Below are 16,149 nucleotides of genomic sequence, written 5' to 3' on the forward strand. Positions count from 1 at the left end.
CCGGCCTTTGCCGCGAGCCGGCCAGTGGCCAGCCGGCTGCTCTGCGTCCATTGCCCTACCCGGGGTCTTCCCCCCGACATTATCCCTAGTGGCAACAGCACATCCACAACCTTAGAACTTTCTGTCACTGTCCCAGATTCAATGGAGGCATGAAACCACTATCGAGCATAAATACTTCCTCTTGGAGTTACAAGCATCAACTTGGCCAGAGCCTCTACTAGCAACGGAGAGCATGCAAGAACATAAACAACACATATATGATAGATTGATAATCAACTTGACATAGTATTCCATATTCATCGGATCCCAACAAACACAACATGTAGCATTAAAAATAGATGATCTTGATCATGATAGGCAGCTCACAAGATCTAACATGATAGCACAATGAGGAGAAGACAACCATCTAGCTACTGCTATGGACCCATAGTCCGGGGGTGAAGTACTCACACATCAATCCGGAGGCGATCATGGTGATGAAGAGTCCTCAGGGAGATGATTCCCCTCTCGGCGGGGTGCGAGAGGCGATCTCACGAATCCCCGAGATGGGATTGGCAGCGGCGACGTCTCTGGAAGGTTTTCCGTATCGTGACTCTCGGTACAGGGGTTTTCGCGACGAAGGCTATAAGTAGGCGGAAGGGCAGCGTTGGAGGGCTGACGAGGGGCCCACACCATAGGGCAGCGCGGGCCCCCCTCTGGCCACGCGGCCCTATGGTGGCGGTGCATCATCGCCCCACTTCGTATCCCCTTCGGTCTTCTGGAAGCTCCGTGGAAAAATAAGACCCTGGGCGTTGATTTCGTCCAATTCCGAGAATATTTCCTTTGTAGGATTTACGAAACCAAAACAGCAGAAAACAGCAACTGGCTCTTCGGCATCTCGTCAATAGGTTAGTGCCGGAAAATGCATATAAATGATGTAAAGTGTGTATAAGACATGTGAGTATCATCATAAAAGTAGCATGGAACATAAGAAATTATAGATACATTTGAGACGTATCAAGCACCCCAAGCTTAGTTCCTACTCGCCCTCGAGTAGGTAAACGATAACAAAGATAATTTCTGAAGTGACATGCTATCATAATCTTGATCAATACTATTGTAAAGCATATGAGATGAATGCGGTGATTCGAAGCAATGGTAAAGACAATGATTAAACAACTGAATCATATAGCAAAGACTTTTCATGAATAGTACTTTCAAGACAAGCATCAATAAGACTTGCATAAGAGTTAACTCATAAAGCAATAAATTCTTAGTAGAAAGCTTTGAAGCAACACAAAGGAAGATATAAGTTTCAGCGGTTGCTTTCAACTTCAACATGTATATCTCATGGATGTATATCTCATGGATGATTGTCAACACAAAGTAATATAACAAGTGCAATAGGTAAACATGTAAGAATCAATGCACACAGTTCACACAAGTGTTTGCTTCTAAGATAGAAAGAAGTAGGTAAACTGACTCAACATAAAGTAATAGATAGACCCTTCGCAGAGGGAAGCATGGATTACTATTTTTGTGCTAGAGCTTTTCATTTTGAAAACATAGAAACAATTTTGTCAACAGTAGTAATAAATCATATGTGTTATGTATAAGACATCTTATAAGTTGCAAGCCTCATGCATAGATTACCAATAGTGCTCGCACCTTGTCCTAATTAGCTTGGATTTACATGGATTATCATTGCATAACATATGTGTCAACCAAGTGTCACAAAGGGGTACCTCTATGCCGCCTGTACAAAGGTCTAAGGAGAAAGTTCGCATTGGATTTCTCGCTTTTGATTATTCTCAACTTAGACATCCATACCGGGACAACATAGACAATAGGTAATGGACTCCTCTTTAATGCATAAGCATTCAACTACAGATAATATTCTCATAAGAGATTGAGGATTGTTGTCCAAACTGAAACTTCCACCATGATTCATGGTTTTAGTTAGCGGCCCAATGTTCTTCTCTAACAATATGCATACTCAAACCATTTGATCATGATAAATCACCCTTACTTCAGACAAGACGAACATGCATAGCAACTCACAAGATATTCAACAAAGGTGTAATAGTTGATGGCGATCCCAGAAACATGGTTACCGCTCAACAAGCAACTTATAAGAAATAAGATACATAAGTAACATATTCAATACCACAATAGTATTTAAGGCTATTTTCCCATGAGCTATATATTGCAAAGACAAGGAATGAAATTTTAAAGGTAGCACTCAAGTAATTTACTTTGGGATGGCAGAGAAATACCATGTAGTAGGTAGGTATGGTGGACACAAATGGCATAGTTTTTGGCTCAAGGTTTTGGATGCACGAGAAGAATTCCTCTCAATACAAGGCTTTGGCTAGCAAGGTTGTTTGAAGCAAACTCAAGTATAAACCGGTACAGCAAAACTTACATAAGAACATATTGCAAGCATTATAAGACTCTACATTGTCTCATTGTTGTTCAAACACCTCACCAGAAAATATCTAGACTCTAGAGAGACCAATCATGCAAACCAAATTTTAACAAGCTCTATGTAGTTCTTCATTAATAGGTGAAAAGTACATGATGCAAGAGCTTAAACATGATCTATATGAGCACAACAATTGCCAAGTATCAAATTATTCAAGACATTATACCAATTACCACATGAAGCATTTTCTGTTTCCAACCATATAACAATGAACGAAGCAGTTTCAACCTTCGCCATGAACATTAAAAGTAAAGCTAAGAACACCAGTGTTCATATGCAACAGCGGAGCGTGTCTCTCTCCCAAACAAAGAATGCTAGGATCCGATTTTATTCAAACAAAAACAAACAGACGCTCCAAGCAAAGCACATAAGATGTGACGGAATAAAAATATAGTTTCAGTAGAGGTGACCTGATAAGTTGTCGATGAAGAAGGGATGCCTTGGGCATCCCCAAGCTTAGATGCTTGAGTCTTCTTAAAATATGCAGGGATGAACCACGGGGGCATCCCCAAGCTTAGACTTTTCACTCTTCTTGATCATATTGTATCATCCTCCTCTCTTGACCCTTGAAAACTTCCTCCACACCAAACTCAAAACAAACTCATTAGAGGGTTAGTGCATAATCAAAAATTCACATATTCAGAGGTGACATAATCATTCTTAACACTTCTGGACATTGCACAAAGCTACTGAAAGTTAATGGAACAAAGAAATCCATCAAACATAGCAAAACAGGCCATGCGAAATAAAAGGCAGAATCTGTCAAAACATAACAGTTCGTAAAGACGAATTTTTCTGGGGCACTTAACTTGCTAAGATGAAAAAGCTCATATTGAATGAAAGTTGCGTACATATCTGAGGATCACGCACGTAAATTGTCAGATTTTTCTGGGTTACGTACAGACGGGGCTGCTCAATTTCATGACAGTAAGAAATCTGTTTCCGCGCAGTAATCCAATTCTAGTATCAACCCTACTATCAAAGACTTTAATTGGCACAACAATGCAATAAAAATAAAGATAAGGAGAGGTTGCTACAGTAGTAACAACTTCCAAGACTCAAATATAAAACAAAAGTGCAGAAGTAAAATAATGGGTTGTCTCCCATAAGCGCTTTTCTTTAACGCCTTTCGACTAGGCGCGAGAAAGTGTGAATCAAGTATTATCAAGAGATGAAGCATCAACATCATAATTTGTTCTAATAATAGAATCATAAGGTAACTTCATTCTCTTTCTAGGAAAGTGTGCCATACCTTTCTTGAGAGGAAATTGATACTTAATATCCCTTCCTTCATATCAATAATAGCACCAACAGTTCGAAGAAAAGGTCTTCCCAATATAATGGGACAAGATGCATTGCATTCAATATCCAAGACAACAAAATCAACGGGGACAAGGTTATTGTTAACCATAATGCGAACATTATCAGTCCTCCCCAAAGGTTTCTTTATAGCATGATCAGCAAGATTAACATCCAAATAACAGTTTTTCAATTGTGGCAAGTCAAGCATATCATAAATTTTCTTAGGCATAACAGAAATACTTGCACCAAGATCACATAAAGCATTACAATTAAAATCATTGACCTTCATCTTAATGATGGGCTCCCAACCATCTTCTAACTTCCTAGGAATAGAAGTTTCAAGTTTTAGATTCTCCTCTCTAGCTTTTATGAGAGCATTTGTAATATGTTTTGTAAAGGCCAAATTTATAGCACTAGCATTGGGACTTCTAGCAAGTTTTTGTAAGAACTTTATAACTTCAGAGATGTGACAATCATCAAAATCTAAACCATTATGATCTACAGCAATGGGATCATTGTCCCTAATATTTTGAAAAATTTCAGCGGTTTTATCGGTTTCGATGGTTTCAGGCAATTTTGCACGCTTTGCACTAGGAGTAGAAACATTGCCAACACCAATTATTTTATCATTGATAGTAGGAGATTTAGCAACATGTGAAGCATCAACATTACTAGTGGTGGTAATAGTCCAAACTTTAACTACATTATTCTCTTTAGCTAGTTTTTCTTCTCTTTCCCACCTAGCATGCAATTCAGCCATCAATCTAATATTCTCATTAATTCGAACTTGGATGGCGTTTGCTGTAGCAAATGACTTAATATCTTTATCTTAATTAGGCATAACTTTCAATTTTAAAAGATCAACATCAGCGGCACGACTATCAACCTTAAAAGCAAGAATATCAATTTTACCAAGCTTTTCTTCAACAGATTTGTTAAAAGCAGTTTGTGTACTAATAAATTCTTTAAGCATGGCTTCAAGACCAGGGGTACACTCCTATTATTGTTGTAAGAATTACCATAAGTATTACCATAACCATTACCATTATTAGAAGGATATGGCCTATAGTTGTTACCAGAATTATTCCTATAAGCATTGTTGTTCAAATTATTATTTTTAATGAAGTTCACATCAACATGCTCTTCTTGAGAAACCAATGAAGCTAAAGGAACATTATTAGGATCAACATTAGATCTACCATTCACAAGCATAGACATAATAGCATCAATCTTATCACTCAAGGAGGAGGTTTCTTCAACAGAATTTACCTTCTGACCTTGTGGATCCCTTTCAGTGTGCCATTCAGAGTAATTGATCATCATATCATCAAGAAGCTTTGTTGCTGCGCCTAAGGTGATGGACATAAAGGTACCTCCAGCAGCTGAATCCAATTGGTTCCGCGAAGAAAAATTCAATCCTGCATAGACGGTTTGGATGATCATCCAAGTAGTCAGTCCATGGGTAGGGCAATTCTTCACTAAAGATTTCATTCTTTCCCATGCTTGAGCAACATGTTCATTACCCAATTGCTTAAAATTCATTATGCTACTTCTCAAAGATATAATTTTAGCAGGAGGATAATATCTACCAATGAAAGCATCCTTACATTTAGTCCATGAATCAATACTATTCTTAGGCAAAGATAGCAACCAATCTTTAGATCTTCCTCTTAAGGAGAAAGGAAAGAATTTTAATTTTATAATGTCACCATCTACATCCTTATACTTTTGCATTTCAAAAAGTTCAACAAAATTATTAAGATGGGCAGCAGCATCATCAGAACTAACACCAGAAAATTGCTCTCTCATAACAAGATTTAGTAAAGCAGGTTTAATTTCAAAAAATTCTGCGGTAGTAGCAGGTGGAGCAATAGGTGTGCATAAGAAATCATTATTATTTGTGCTAGTGAAGTCACACAACTTAGTATTCTCAGGAGTACCCATTTTAGCAGTAGTAAATAAAGTAAACTAAATAAAGTAAATGCAAGTAACTAATTTTTTGTGTTTTCAATATAGGGAATGCAAACAAGACAGTAAATAAAGTAAAGCTAGTAACTAATTTTTTTGTGTTTTTGATATAGAGAGCAAACAAAGCAGTAAATAAAATAAAGTAAAGCAAGACAAAAACAAAGTAAAGAGATTGGATGTGGGAGACTCCCCTTGCAGCATGTCTTGATCTCCCGACAACGGGCGCCAGAAAAAGAGCTTGATACGCGTGAAGCACACGTCCGTTGGGAACCCCAAGAGGAAGGTGTGATGCGTACGGCGACAAGTTTTCCCTCGGTGAGAAACCAAGGTTATCGAACCGGTAGGAGTCAAGGAACACGTGAAGGTTGTTGGTGACGGAGTGTAGTGCGGTGCAACACCGGGGATTCCGGCGCCAACGTGGAACCTGCACAACACAATCAAAGTACTTTGCCCCAACATAACGGTGAGGTTGTCAATCTCACCGGCTTGTTGTAAACAAAGGATTAAATGTATAGTGTGGAAGATGATGTTTGTTTGCGAAGAACGATAAAGAACAAGTATTGCAGTAGATTGTATTTCAGATGTAAAGAATGGACCGGGGTCCACAGTTCACTAGTGGTGTCTCTCCGATAAGATAAATAGCATGTTGGGTGAACAAATTACAGTTGGGCAATTGACAAATAGAGAGGGCATAACAATGCACATACATATCACGATGACTACTATGAGATTTAATCAGGGCATTACGACAAAGTACACAGACCGCTATCCGACATGCATCTATGCCTAAAAAGTCCACCTTCGAGGTTATCGTCCGAACCACTTCCAGTATTAAGTTGCAAACAACGAGACAATTGCATTAAGTATGGTGCGTAATGTAATCAACACAAATATCCTTAGACAAAGCATTGATGTTTTATCCCTAGTGGCAACGACACATCCTCAACCTTAGAACTTTGCATCCTTGTCCCAGATTCAATGGAGGCATGAACCCACAATCGAGCATAAATACTCCCTCTTGGAGTTACAAGTATCAACTTGGCCGAGCCTCTACTAGCAACGGAGAGCATGCAAGAACATAAACAACACATATATGATAGATTGATAATCAACTTGACATACTATTCCATATTCATCGGATCCCAACAAACACAACATGTAGCATTACAAATAGATGATCTTGATCATGATAGGCAGCTCACAAGATCTAACATGATAGCACAATGAGGAGAAGACAACCATCTAGCTACTGCTATGGACCCATAGTCCAGGGGTGAACTACTAACACATCAATCTGGAGGCGATCATGGTAATGAAGAGTCCTCCGGGAGATGATTCCCCTCTCCGGCAGGGTGCCGGAGGCGATCTCCTGAATCCCCCGAGATGGGATTGGCGGCGGCGACGTCTCTGGAAGGTTTTCCGTATCGTGGCTCTCGGTACAGGTGTTTTCGCGACGAAGGCTATAAGTAGGCGGAAGGGTAGCGTTGGAGGGCTGACGAGGGGCCCACACCATAGGGCGGTGCGGGCCCCTCTCTGGCCGCGCGGCGCTATGGTGGCGGCGCCTTGTCGCCCCACTTCGTATCCCCTTTGGTCTTCTGGAAGCTCCGTGGAAAAATAAGACCCTGGGCGTTGATTTCGTCCAATTCCGAGAATATTTCCTTTGTAGGATTTACGAAACCAAAAACAGCGAGAAAACGACAAGCGGCTCTTCGGCATCTCGTTAATAGGTTAGTGCCGGAAAATGCATATAAATGATGTAAAGTGTGTATAAGACATGTGAGTATCATCATAAAAGTAGCATGGAACATAAGAAATTATAGATACGTTTGAGACGTATCAGCTGCCCACTTCGATTCACCTCTCCCATATGCTAAGCAAGACCTGGCGTATCTCCAAGACCACTTCACGGTCCAAGGGGTGGTAGGGATTGACGGGGGTTTGATAACTGGCCGGCGAGCTAGAGTTTCGGAATTTCGCGGAAGGAAGAAGAGGAATGGGAAAATTGAGGGTTAGGGTTTTGGATGGCGGCGCGGCTGTACTTATAGCTGACTGAAAGCAGCGACGCGCATCTTGGCGCGGCCGGTGGCTGGGGAGCTGCCCCCGAGCTTCTTGCTCGAGCGAGAGGTTGACGATGACCTCCGGTTCGTGACACGCGAATCATTTTCTCAGACTAGGCCATTGATGGAATGAGGATTTGGGCTGCTCCACGGGCTACTGATGGACTGGTTGGTCTGGTCTGGTAAGCCCCTGTCTTGTCCTCTCCTTTTTATGTTTTTCTTCTTTATTTTTTTATGTTTCCTATTTCTATTTTGAATTTAAATCAGTTTGCATTTATTTGAAATCTTGACTTCTATTGAAAGCTATCAGAGATGATATTCCACAGATAGTACCTGAATCATTTTAGGACTATATATAGTGTTCTATTATTTAATTTTGAATAGCACATATGTGAGTGGAGATTATTTCCTTTTCTTTCATTATCTTGAGTTGAATTAATTATTATAATTCTTTATAAAATGCAGCAAGGATATTCATTAGGCCATGGTCTTGTATGAACCATATTGTGTTGTGCATGTGTGCTCTTATATTTTGAAATGTGGCAAAATTTCGTATGGATATTTGGATAGTACTAATTCCAATAGGTATGATTTTGGGTATCCACTTTGAAAGGTGTAAATTATATTTCAAAAAGTGGTTTAAATTACCAAGTGCTAGATAGGTTTTCTTTTGTATTATTATGCAATGATTTAAAATGCAATCTTAGTACTTATTTCCCATTTAAGAAGATGTTATCATGGTATTGTTTCATTTACTTAATTATTTCTAAGGATTTGGAAATTATGTTCTAGATTCTTGGGTTGAAATGATTAAGGAATTATTATTCCTCTAATGAGACATATATTGTCTAGGAATGAAGATTTGGTTTGTATATCACTTGTTAGTGTGTTCATTTGAGTGATATGCTTGTATTTAATTCTAAGGATGAGTAATTGATCCCACTCTTTGGAGTTGAGTGTAGGGTTTATCACTTGTCTCACAAACTTGAGTTAAATTCTGATAATGATTGTTTGGATAAATCTTATAGGGTTGGGAAGTAGGATTGGGTTGGCCACTTAGCTCATGGGCGTGTCCCAGTATTCAATGACATAAGTTTCTAAAGATGTTGAGGATATAGTAGGGTTTTCTCTTCCTCACCATTGATAGGATGGTTACTCAAGATATAAGTAAGGTTGACATTTGTGCTTGGCTAGGCAAGGTCTTGGTATAATGTCATTACGTCTCTAGTCATGATGTGAAGAATGATATAGGGTAGTTTACTAGTGGTCTCCCTATGTTTTTATGTGATGGATGATATCTGCTTATCACATAAGGGTTTAACTTATTTTCTATATCTCCAAAGCATGATCATGCATTTGACATGATCAACTTATTCTCAACAGCTTGTACTCTCAGTTCTTAGGGTGTATATATATAATCATTACTAAGGTGTGATGATCATGGCCTAGACTTCCTAAGGTATTACTAGTGGAATATGGTTCTCACCTCCAAGATCAAGTATTGATCATTCTATCTAAGGCTTACACTTTAGCTTGAGCTCTCTTAGGTAGGTAGGATTACTCTAGGGTTTATGATATACTCTTAGATCTCTTTAGATATATAGGTTAAGATTCCCCTTGGCTAGCATATTTGGATTAGCCTCTTCCTTACTTCATTAATTCATGTATATGATCTTATTCCATTTTATATTGTATTATATCACCACTCCAAAGTGAGATAGATTATATCATAATGCTTTAGTTCAAGAGTTATCCTTGCTTCTTTGATATGTATAGCTAAGGTTGGTACCAATGGTTTCTCTCACTTGGAATTAACTTGTATAGTAGCCTAACGTTGTTCTCTAGAGATAAAGATAGTTTCATCAAGATCTATGGTTGGTCCTTTCCATTTTATGAGGTTTAGTAAAGATAAATATGGATATCCAAGATTGGAATAGTCAAGGTTTGATAAAAAAACATCTGTGAATGTCCTTGACATGAATTCATGAATTGAGTTAAACATATACCATGAAGATCATAGTAGGAATATTGATTTAATAAAAAGTACATGGAAAAGATGAGTCTAGAATAGTTTCTAGATTCTTTCTTGTTCTTTGATTTATAGTTGAATAAACATCCATGTGTGCTTGTAAGAAATACCATGTTATGATCCTTTATAGGATTTGATATTTGATCCTCACTTAAAGTGTTGCGTAATAGTTCTAGTTCCATTTGATGCAACCTACAGATAAAATTATATCTTCCCAAAACAAGGTTTTAGTAAAGGTCACATTGAGGTTTATAGCGCTTGACTTGATGATCTACTTCAATTCCATCAAGTCAAGTGAAACTTCAGTTACTGCGACAAGTTTTATTTGAAAGCGCGAAAATTTCCCGGATTTTCTATGCATGAATGCAATGCACACATATGTTTCCTCTCTATTTATAGCCTCTAAACCTAGGACGTTACAAGTTGCATGGTTGTAGTGATTGAATAGTGAGAACAAATTCATGATCTATTATGGTTTTACCTTTTCCTTTGCTGCCTCACTAGGGATAAAGTGAATGCATGTGATATATTTATCATGTGACAATTGTGATAATCTTGTTTACTCAAGGTAGCATATTTGATATTCAAACATCATGTCAAAATACTTAAGGCTATGCTCTATTAATTCTTAATACATGATGTCTACGCACGCTTCTATTCCTGTAGACAGTGTTGGGCCTCCAAGAGCAGAGGTTTGTAGAACAACAGCAAGTTTCCCTTAAGTGAATCACCCAAGGTTTATCGAACTCAGGGAGGTAGAGGTCAAAGATATCCCTCTCAAGCAACCCTACAAATAAGATACAAGAAGTCTCTTGTGTCCCCAACACACCTAATACACTTGTCAGATGTATAGGTGCACTAGTTCGGCGAAGAGATAGTGAAATACAAGTAATATGGATGATTATAAGTAGTAATTGCAATCTGAAATAAAACATGTAGCAGAACTTGTTGGAAATGGTGTTTCAATGCTTAGAAACAAGGCCTAGGGATCATACTTTCACTAGTGGACACTCTCAACAATGATCACATAATTGAATAAATAAATGCTACTCTCAAACACTATCTTGTTGGATAACAAACACCATCCATTGTGTAGGGCTGCAAAAGCACACCTCAAGCCGGAGTAAACAAGCTCCACAACGTCATAAAGGAATCACAAACGATGCGCACACTGTCACCATCACACCGTGGAGAGTGACTCCAGAGTTCATATTAAAGTAACCTCTAGAGTGCATAATAGACAAGAGTAACATCTACATATTCAACTAGATTACAAAGCTCATGATCACATAAAGATCACACCATGGGAGAGAGATATGAACCACATAGCTACCGGTAGAGCCCTCAGCCTCGAGGGAGAACTACTCCGTCCTCATCATGGGAGACAACAACAGCGATGAAGATGGCGATGGAGTCGATGGAGATGGATTCCGGGGGCACTTCCCCGTCCCGGCGGCGTGCCGGAACAGAGACTTCTGTCCCCCGAACTTGGCTCCGCGATGGCGGCGGCTACGTAACTTTTTGTGGAGGAAGGCCGGGACACCTAGGGTTTTTACTTCTAGGAGAATATATAGGCGGAAAGGCGGCCTCGGAGGGGCCCCAGGGTGCCCACACCACCTGGTGACGCGGCCAGGGATGGGCCAAGGCCATGGCATGGTGTGGGGGCCCCTTGGCCCTTCTCTGGCTCTCTGGGTCCGCCTCAGCAAAATATTGACTTCTGTCTTCGTGGGGTCCAATTCCGAGAATATTTCCTGTGTAGAATTTCTGAAACCAAAAACAACAGAAAATAGGAACTGGCGCTTCGGCATCTTGTTAATACTCCCTCTGATCCGGAAAAAGTGTCCGATTTAGAGTACAATTGCTTTTTTACAAATAACCCCTTCTAAAGTTAGCAAAAGAAGCACAACACCCTTCTTTCTCTTCTCTGATTCAGAAACAACTCGCCCAGCACGCTCTCCTCCAGGATTGCTCGCCCATCTCGCCCGCCTCCACAGTACACGCCTCCAGCTCCCTGATACGTCTTCGACGTATCGATAATTTCTTATGTTCCATGCCACATTATTGATGATATCTACATGTTTTATGCACACTTTATGTCTTATTCGTGCATTTTCTGGAACTAACCTATTAACAAGATGCCGAAGTGCCGCGTTCTGTTTTCTGCTGTTTTTGGTTTCAGAAATCCTAGTAAAGAAATATTCTCGGAATTGGACGAAATCAACGCCCAGGTTCCTATTTTGCCCGGAAGCATCCAGAACACCCGAGAGCCGCCAGAGGAGGGCCTTGTGGGCCCCAGACGACAGGGTGGCGCGGCCTGGGGGTGGCCCGCGCCCCCCTATGGTGTCGTCGCCCCTTCGACCTTCTGACGCCGCCTCTTCGCCTATATAAAGGTCCCAGACCTAAAACCTCGAGACGGAAAAGCCACGGTACGAGAAACCTTCCAGAGCCGCCGCCATCGCGAAGCCAAGATCTGGGGGACGAGGAGTCTCCGTTCCGGCACGCCGCCGAGACGGGGAAGTGCCCCCGGAAGGCTCCTCCATCGACACCACCGCCATCTCCATCAACGCTCGCTGTCTCCCATGAGGAGGGAGTAGTTCTCCATCGAGGCTCGGGGCTGTACCGGTAGCTATGTGGTTCATCTCTCTCCTATGTACTTCAATACAATAATCTCATGAGCTGCCTTACATGATTGAGATTCATATGATGATGCTTGTAATCTAGATGTCGTTATGCTAGTCAAGTGAATTTTACTTATGTGATCTCCGGAGACTCCTTGTCCCACGTGTGTAAAGGTGACGAGTGTGTGCACCGTGTGGGTCTCTTAGGCTATATTTCACATAATACTTATTCACTGTTATGAATGGCATAGTGAAGTGCTTATTTATATCCCTTTATGATTGCAATGTGTTTTGTATCACAATTTATCCATGTGCTACTCTAGTGATGTTATTAAAGTAGTTTATTCCTCCCTGCACGGTGTAATGGTGACGGTGTGTGCATCCGTGTTAGTACTTGGCGTAGGCTATGATTATGATCTCTTGTAGATTATGAAGTTAACTATTGCTATGATGGTATTGATGTGATCTATTCCTCCTACATAGTGTGAAGGTGACAGTGTGCATGCTATGTTAGTACTTGGTTTAGTGGTGTTGATCTGTCATGCACTCTAAGGTTATTTAAATATGAACATTGAATATTGTGGAGCTTGTTAACTCCGGCATTGAGGGTTCGTGTAATCCTACGCAATTAGTGGTGTTCATCATCCAACAAGAGAGTGTAGAGTATGCATTTATCTATTCTGTTATGTGATCAATGTTGAGAGTGTCCACTAGTGAAAGTATGATCCCTAGGCCTTGTTCCTAAATATCGCTATCGCTGCTTGTTTATTGTTTTACTTGCGTTACTACTGCTGCGTTACTACTGCTTGTTTACTTGCTGGGCAAAGCACTTTTCACGGTGCCGTTGCCACTGCTCATACTTATTTATACCACCTCGTATTTCACTATCTCTTCGCCGAACTAGTGCACCTATTAGGTGTGTTGGGGACACAAGAGACTTCTTGCTTTGTGGTTGCAGGGTTGCATGAGAGGGATATCTTTGACCTCTTCCTCCCCGAGTTCGATAAACCTTGGGTGATCCACTTAAGGGAAACTTGCTGCTCGTTCTACAAACCTCTCGCTCTTGGAGGCCCAACACTTGTCTACAAGAATAGAAGCACCCGTAGACATCAAGCTATTTTCTCGGCGCCGTTGCCGGGGAGGAAAGGTAAAAGGCTCTCATACTCCGGTCCCAGGTAAAGTACTTTTCTGGCACCGTTGTGTGTGTGCTCGAAGCTATTTCCTTTAGATCCTGCAATTGCATCTTGTTGTTTCTTGTTTACACTAGTTTGGCATAATGGACAACAATGAGCTTCTTATTCTATTTCCTGATTTAAGACATGGATGGTTTGATGCGAAAATTAAAAAACCCATGGAACATATTAGTATGAACACTTTGAATACCATTGTTGCTAATGATATAGAAATTTCTAAGCTTGGGGAAGCTGGTTCTAATGAGCATGATCTTTTTAGTCCTCCAAGCATTGAGGAGAAAATTTACTTTGATGATACTTTGCCTCCTATTTATGATGATTATAATGATAGTAGTCTTTTAGTACCGCCTTTTATGGAGGATAAATTTGATTATGATTACAATATGCCTCCTATATTTGATGATGAGAATAATAATGATAGCTACTTTGTTGAATTTTCTCCCACTACAACTAATAAAAATTATCATGCCTATGTGGAGAGTAATAATTTTATGCATGAGACTCATGATAAGAATGCTTTATGTGATAGTTATATTGTTGAGTTTGCTCATGTTGCTACTGAAAGTTATTATGAGAGAGGAAAATATGGTTGTAGAAATTTTCATGTTACTAAAACACCTCTCTATATGCTGAAATTTTTGAAGTTACACTTGTTTTATCTTTCTATGCTTGTTGCATTATGCTTCATGAATTTGTTTATTTACAAGATTCCTTTTCATAGGAAGTGGGTTAGGCTTAAATTTGTTTTGAATTTGCTTCTTGATGCTCTCTTTTGCTTCAACTACTATTTCTTGCGAGTGCATCATTAAAACTGCTGAGCCCATCTTAATGGCTATAAAGAAAGCACTTCTTGGGAGATAACCCATGTGTTTATTTTACTACAGTAATTTTGTTTTTTATTTTGAGTCTTGGAAGTTGTTACTACTGTAGCAACCTCTCCTTATCTTAGTTTTATTGCATTGTTGTGCCAAGTAAAGTCGTTGATAATAAGGTTCATACTAGATTTGGATTACTCGCGCAGTAACATGATTTCTTTTTCTGTCACGAATTTCGACCTGCCTCTCTGTAGGTAGCTCAGAAAAATATGCCAATTTACGTGCGTGATCCTCAGATATGTACGCAACTTTCATTCAATTTGGGCATTTTCATTTGAGCAAGTCTGGTGCCTCGATAAAATCCATCTTTACGGACTGTTCTGTTTTAACAGATTCTGTCTTTTATTTCGCATTGCCTTTTTTGCTATGGTGGATGAATTTCTTTGTTCCATTAATGTCCACTAGCTTTATGCAATGTCCAGAAGTGTTAAGAATGATTATGTCACCTCTGAACATGTTAATTTTTATTGTGCACTAACCCTCTAATGAGTTGTTTCGAGTTTGGTGTGGAGGAAGTTTTCAAGGATCAAGAGAGGGAAATGATGCAATATGATCAAGGAGAGTGAAAGCTCTAAGCTTGGGGATGCCCCGGTGGTTCACCCCTGCATATTCTAAGAATACTCAAGCATCTAAGCTTGGGGATGCCCAATGCATCCCCTTCTTCATCGACAACATTATCAGGTTCCTCCCCTGAAACTATATTTTTATTCGGTCACATCTTATGTACTTTACTTGGAGCGTCTGTGTGCTTTTGTTTTTGTTTTTGTTTGAATAAATGCTTGTGTGGGAGAGAGACACGCTCCGCTGGTTCATATGAACACATGTGTTCTTAGCTTTTATTTTTCATGGCGAAGGTTGAAACTGCTTCGTTAATTGTTATATGGTTGGAAACGGAAAATGCTACATGTAGTAATTGGTAAAATGTCTTGAATAATGTGATACTTGGCAATTGTTGTGCTCATGTTTAATCTCTTGCATCATATACTTTGCACCCATTAATGAAGAAACACCTAGAGCTTGCTAAAATTTGGTTTGCATATTTGGTCTCTCTAAAGTCTAGATAATTTCTAGTATTGAGTTTTGAACAACAAGGAAGACGGTGTAGAGTCTTATAATGTTTACAATATGTCTTTTATGTGAGTTTTGCTGCACCGGTTCATCCTTGTGTTTGTTTCAAATAACTTTGCTAGCCTAAACCTTGTATCGAGAGGGAATACTTCATGCATCCAAAATCCTTGAGCCAACCAATATGCCATTTGTGTCCACCATACCTACCTACTACATGGTATTTCTCCGCCATTCCAAAGTAAATTGCTTGAGTGCTACCTTTAAAATTCCATCATTCGCCTTTGCAATATATAGCTCATGGGACAAATAGCTTAAAAACTATTGTGGTATTGAATATGTACTTATGCACTTTATCTCTTATTAAGTTGCTTGTTGTGCGATAACCATGTTTCTGGCGACGCCATCAACTATTCTTTGTTGAATATCATGTGAGTTGCTATGCATGTCCGTCTTGTCTGAAGTAAGAGAGATCTACCTCCTTAATGGTTGGAGCATGCATACTGTTAGAGAAGAACATTGGGCCGCTAACTAAAGCCATGAATCATGGTGGAAGTTTCGAGTTTTGGACATATATC

Source organism: Lolium rigidum, chromosome 2 (genome assembly GCF_022539505.1).
Source record: "Lolium rigidum isolate FL_2022 chromosome 2, APGP_CSIRO_Lrig_0.1, whole genome shotgun sequence".
NCBI lineage: Eukaryota > Viridiplantae > Streptophyta > Magnoliopsida > Poales > Poaceae > Lolium > Lolium rigidum.